This window comes from Emys orbicularis, chromosome 4 (genome assembly GCF_028017835.1).
Source record: "Emys orbicularis isolate rEmyOrb1 chromosome 4, rEmyOrb1.hap1, whole genome shotgun sequence".
Lineage (NCBI taxonomy): Eukaryota > Metazoa > Chordata > Testudines > Emydidae > Emys > Emys orbicularis.
This window is the reverse complement of record NC_088686.1, coordinates 86,536,144-86,542,773: the sequence shown is the minus strand read 5'-3', so window position 1 is coordinate 86,542,773 and position 6,630 is coordinate 86,536,144. Positions and strand designations below refer to the sequence as shown.

The window sequence follows — 6,630 nt, the reverse complement described above, 5'->3', positions numbered from 1 at the left end:
GAGCTATCTTCAAGCAATGGCAAAATCATGTTCCCAGTCTTGAAGGGCACAAAGTGCCACCATCTTGATCCCTGAAAAATTCCTACAGAAATATGTGCTTGTGGAATTTTAGCAGGTGGTTGGGAGAGATTATGGACAGAATGAGAAAATTCCTAGAATTAATATTTTTGAACCTTGATATTTCCTCATTGAACTACAGAGAGATCTTTTTGATATTTACACTAAGAATAACATACAGAATGTTTCGTTCTTTATAGGAGTGACAGGACAATAATATCTATTGTGTCTTTTGTGGCATCCCAATTTCTCTATCAGTTCAAGTCGTAGAGCCCATTGACAGTGTTTTGTTACTATTTTCAGACCAAGTGGTTCTGGTTTCTACCAGTCCTGGAGGCACTGCAATACCAGGTCAATGCATGGGGTGGACAGAGCAAGCTCCTATTCCATCTCCCTGTTTCAAAAATCAATTTAATATACAGTCCTCAGATATTAAACTGATAAGAACAGATACTATGCTTGATCTTAGCTCGCATTTGCATCTGAGAGGAAGAGAAAAAGTGATCCAGGCACGTCCCATTGTCCCTGGAATGCAGAAACACCTGCTTGAATTCTTCACTTAGAGAGTCCTCAGTCCTGCCCCTTAATGGCATTAAATGTCCATTTACTATGAAGGATTGCAAAATATATGGGGGAAATGTAGCCAAAGAAAAAATAGGCATATCCACAGGCCTATTGGGACAGAAATCACTGCAGACTCAGAACTCCTGGAGTGGGCAGGAGGGGTGGGGGTTGGGGGGAGGGATGCTATAGAAATACGTTCAGTTATGTCTTGGGAATCCTTTTGGAAGACAGGGAGCAAGATCTCATGTAGTCCAGCTCTTCTGGCTGCTGAGAGTTCTGCATCTTTGCTGCTTGCTGGATAAAGAGAATTATGCTGAGCTGGTCTAAGGGCCTGGTCCTGAAAGGTTCTGAGAACCCACAATTGCCACTGGTTTCAGCTGATGTTCCATCTATATTTTGTAACATATACTCCATCTGCCACAGTGACTAAAAATGTCTGCTTCTTTAATTACTGGCCAAAGAACTCATCTACTTCCCTTCATTTCAAAAGACTTTTCTCCTTATTTAACAACTATCTGGAGGACTTTTTAAAAATATGGAATGGATCTCAAAGCTCCTTGAGGTTTTTCAGTATCAGAGATCAGAGAAATATAGTAATCTGCACTGTGAGGAAATGTATGAGAAAATTCAAGGCAATAAAAAGCTTACAGTAGGCACTGCATGATATTGGCTTAGAAGTCTGAATTTGAAATACTATATTAGTCCTATATTAATGGAGTGTATATTTGAGAATTTCCTTGTTAGTCCTGCATTCCTTTGAACACCCCAAACTCCCATTGAAATTAATAGGAGTTTGGAGTGTGAAAAGAATACAGATCGGGTTATTAAACAGGAAAATGTCAGACATACATATTTATCCTAACTCCCCCAGCCTTGTGTAAATGCATTATAATAGGATCTTTACATGAGCAGTTGTAGCAGTAGACCGGGGGATTTTTAGGACAAAGATAGCTTCTTTCCATATGTGCGAATAGTGCCTTGCAGAATGAGGGCACTTCAAAAATACAAATAGTATCAATTAATTAATTAATTTGCACAGTGCCCAGAAATTTGCTAGGTGCCCTACAGAGTAAATTAGAACAAGACATGGTCTCAGTCCTGAAAAGCTTGCGATGTAATTTTAGATATGGCACCATGTGAGGATGGCACCCAGTAGTGGAGGATGGGGTAAGGAAAGATAAGAGTTATGGTAATAAGATACTACAATATAATAATAATAATAAATAATAATGTGCACATCACAATGAAGCACACAGTATATATAGTAATATAGAATGCTACATAGAATAGGAGGCCCTGTAATGCCTGCTGTCATTAAAGTTGCAAAACAAACCTGTTTAACATGCTCAAAAAATCCCAAAATATTCATTGTTTCAGCTAATATTTTCTATCCTTGAGCCCCATTCTTCAATGAAATTTGCTAACATAGACCCCTGTGTCCATGGGGAGCTAATGAGATTCTACATTGGATTCTAGCAGATCCCAGAACAGGAGTCTCTGGCCAAAGGTGAACTTTTTCAAAAAGCTGGAGGAAAATACCAGCCATTTTCTAGTTCTGTGAGAGTGAGGGGGGGAAAATGAAAATTCACAGTCAAAAACATTATAATCATTTTTAGACAGGCTTTAGCAAACAACAACTGCAAAAGACTGAAGTTTGAAACTTGAAATTTTGCATCAATATAGTTCAGCTTCTAACTGAGGAATAGTGAGTTGAATCAGTTTAAGTGAGAGCTGTACTGAGCCCTAACTGTATTTGCTGGGCCTAAGAACTCTAACATGATCAAGTGAATTACTTGCAAAGGTAGAAAAGGGGGGAGAGGGGAAGGGGGCAATGCAGCATAAAGTTTTCCTGATAAAGTCAGAAATTTCCAATGACCAATACTGCTCCTATAATATTAATTCTGTCATGTTGCACACTCAATTTTAACTGAGCCTTGCTGCAAGTATGCATGTTTTCTAGTCTTCTGTCCTAGGTACAGTGTAAGCTTTAATATATTATTCTTTGTGATATAATTTATACAATAAAATGTAAAATGTACAGGATGTGAAACAGAGCTGAGTTATTACTCCCATTTATTACTGTTATTTGCTAACTGTTCACAGTGTGCTCACCCTGTAACTTTCTAATTTCCTGACTATTCAGTATTTGACCTTGTAGACTTTAGTGGTCTTTGGATAAGGCCCTTAGTAAGCATCCAAGGTCTCTGAAAAAAGCTCCTTCCCTTTCTAATATATTGTCTCACTTGTTGACTAGCATGGCCTACTGCCAGTGTTATGAGAGTTTGCAATGCAAGCCCCCTGTTAATCTGTGATGGGCCAAACTCAAATGGTTTAGCGGTTCAGTCTGTTTTTGATGAGATGGCACATTAAAATATACATGCTTGTTATTACGGCACTTGGTGTGGCTACATTTGTCATGGGGAAACCTCTCCACCCTCTATGGTAGCAGCACATTTTGTTGGAAAGGTTGGCAGCTCTACAAGGTCTTCTTTGAGTCAGGCTCCACTCCCTCGGCCCCAATGGTACATCCATCATTTTTGGTTTTCCTTTCCAAAATATTTTTGACAAAGGTCACTTCCTTGTTTCACATGACTCTATGCTTTGTGAATTTATACTTGTACTGGCTGTGGGCCAGATCCTCAGCTGGTGTAAATCTGCATAGTTCCATTGCCTTCAATTGAGCTACACTGAGTTACACTAGCTGAGGATCTGGGCCAGGAACTTCAAAAACAAAGGGGAATCATTTTTGGTGGAGTGAAATAAGGTTAATGAGTTTCAAAAAACTGTATATTTTAACTGGAAAAATTAATGAAAAATCCCACCTATATAGTGAGATGTGTCATTTTACAGAAATTAAGCTCTATGCTTTGCCATAATGAGATGGTTCTGAATGAACCATAGCAGCCTTTAAGCTGCTGATACATTTACAGGCTTTAGAAAATGATGTAGAGCAAAAAGAACCAGGAGTGCTGAAGAGATACAACAGGGATCAAATGATGTCACCTTCAATAATCCTATTGAAGTACTCTCCTCTACATTCCAGTTTCTTTATATAATTGACCACCCTGAGCACCTTTTGGAAAAGTCTGTTCAAAGTTTATTCATGGCAGTATTTTGGTTAGATTTATAGTATTTTTCACTTGTTGGCCAAAAATGACATAATGGGTTTCGATATGCAGCTTTTAATATGGTGACACTGCCTTTAATTTAGCATAAGTGATTATATATGTTTGACTGTCAAATCACTGTATGTAGCTTTTGTGGCTGGGGGCTTGTTTTATCATAGAATTCTGCAGGACCTCTTCCAAACCAGAACTCCCATGTGTATAATTATATTGTATTTTCATTATATAAACTTAAAGGCTGAAAACATATGAAATGATTATGGGAATGTTCCTTCTCTACAACATCACCACTTACTTACAAGTTTATAACATAAACCAAGTGCTGTCATTAATGCACAGATAGAATAGGTATCCTTGTGATCCACAACATTGTAAGTCTGGAAGCTCCTTCAAAAGTGTTTCATCTGGGGTATTAGAGAGACAAGGTGCGTGAGGTAATATCTTTTATTAGATCAACTTCTGTTGGTGAAAGAGACAAGCTTTTGAGCTACACAGAGTTCTTCTTCATCTGGGGTACAGAATATTTGCAGGGATCTGAAAAATGGGCTCATTTAAATTGTGCTCTTTCATCGTATACGATGATCAATGTCCAGGCATGAAATATATATCAACATTTTTTCTGAGCTAAACCACTCTTGGATGATACATGTTACATGAAAGTAAAATGTCAAATAGAGCCTGCACCTGTCCAGCTAATAGGACCTTGGCAACCAAGTCAGAAATATTTTCAACAAAAGTTTTTTTCACAGTGATACTTCCAGAAATTATATTACAGAGCTATTAGGGATTTGTTAGAGACCACATTCACCCTGTGGTACACAGTTTTGGCAAACCTACTTTGGTGCCTTATTCTGAAGTTCTCACATCAGCTCAGATCCTCAGCTGGTGCAAATCAGAATAACTCCATTGACTTCCGTGGATCTACCTTGATGTATACCCACTGAAGACCCAGTCCATTGACTTCAAAGAGGTTGTCAGGAAGTAATTGAGATCATAACTTGGCCCAATACACATTAAGGTCTGGAGATCTGTAATACAATATCCTTTAAGAAAGAGGCTAAGTGATGTTTAATAGTAATTTAAATGTTAAACCTATATATTTAAATAACAACAGCATGGTAAAATTAACAGTGGATGTTACCTCTATGATGTAAGAAGGTGGAAACTGAATGAAAGCAATATGAATTCACCACTTAGCAGACTGACTATGCCTCCATATATGTAAGCTGTTGCAAAGACCACAGAGTGTTTGGTAATCGTGTGCAGAGATGCCATTCCCACCACACCACTCCTGCTGTTCTAATGCTTCATCACCATTTCATGGTGTTCTTACACTTTTTTTCAATTTAAACGAGCTGCATTTCACTTCAGAAACTCAGATCAGCCATCAGTCAACTCTTTAAAAACCATATTCATAGATTTTAAGGGACACTTATGTGTCTAGGTTCTTATGTGGTCCTCAACACCATGGTATCTAAGCACTTCACAGTAATTCAGTTAGTCCTCATGACACCATAGTCACGTATTTTCTTCATTTTACAAATAGGAAACTGAAGCACAGCATAGATTAAATTATTTATCAATGTTACAGTAAACATGTGTGGTACAGCCAGATATTGAACCCAAGACTTCTGAGTCCTAAACTAGTGCCCTAGCCACTAGATGGTTCTTTTGACTATCTTCTTTGACTGTCCTTAGATTTGGCTGTCCTTGGACAGGCCATAGATTTCACTCAGGAATTCATCTCTCTCTCTCTCTCTCTCTCTCTCTCTCTCTCTCTACGTATACCAAGTCCACCATCAAAATAATCGAAGACCATCAAGAAAATGGAGTAAAAAAAAAAAGTAGATACTATTATATGAATTATCTAAGATAATCATTAAATCTTTCAAGGAGACACTACACAAGAGGGTAGTAAACAAAATCATCAGGCTAAGGCTGACAATTTAAACCCACTGATTTACAAGTTTAAACAATTCTGACTGCACTGGTTGCGAGAATAGGTCAAGGAATAATAGCAATAACTCGCCTTATCATGATGTAGTGTTTGCGTGAATCTATTGTATTCTGTAAACCAATGACAAACAAAAGCTCATGAGGTGTGATTCTTCTCTCCCTCCAACTGCTGTAAATTGGGGTGAGTGTGTGGAAGTCAATGAAGTTACAGTGGTGTAAATCTGATACAGATGAGGGGAGAATCGGATCTATGATCTGCAAAATGGGCTTAATTATGAACAATTTATGTAATTTAAATAAGTTAAAAATCACAATAAATGAGCTAGACTATCTAAGTTTCTTAGTCACGTAAACTTAGCACTTCTTAGTCATCAAGGAAATCATTGAAGACAGTTTTGCAGACTCAATGTGGCAAATTCCTGCACAGCATTCTGAAAGTCCCAAGCCTGAGTCACTTCAAACTCAAATGCTCTTCATCAGAGTGACTTTAGGAGCTGATGAATCATTGTTGAGCACTCTGTATGTTTTCATAATCTTCACTTTAAGGAAAGTCCATTCAACATCTAAGCTAACAACCACTGGATAAGGGATCAGATGGAATGCAGTTTCCACATTTGGAAACACAGTGTGATGAATCTGTTCCTTAAGTGTGTTTATGTTTGAGGGAGTTTGTATGTATGCTATCTCCTCAATGGCATGTTAAACTCCACCCTCTGAGGAGAGGAGAGCAGGAGATCAGAGAAAAAATAAATAAAGAGTCCAAAGAGTAGAGAATGGCTTGAGAGACGGAAGTCTGCAGAGTGAATGGATTTAAATATTTTAAATGTGCAAACGTTAACTTTGCAAGTTACCAAGTTTTAGTACATCTCATCTAAACAAAGTATAAGAAATTGTTATAGGTCAGCAAAGCTGAGTATGGATGACCAAT

General features: G+C 37.9%; 1 pseudogene; it reads right to left on the bottom strand.

Annotated features, from left to right (window-relative positions):
• Positions 1–371: 371 nt before the first annotated feature.
• Positions 372–551, bottom strand: LOC135878820 (U2 spliceosomal RNA; annotated as a pseudogene).
• Between the last annotated feature and the right edge of the window lie 6,079 nt (positions 552–6,630).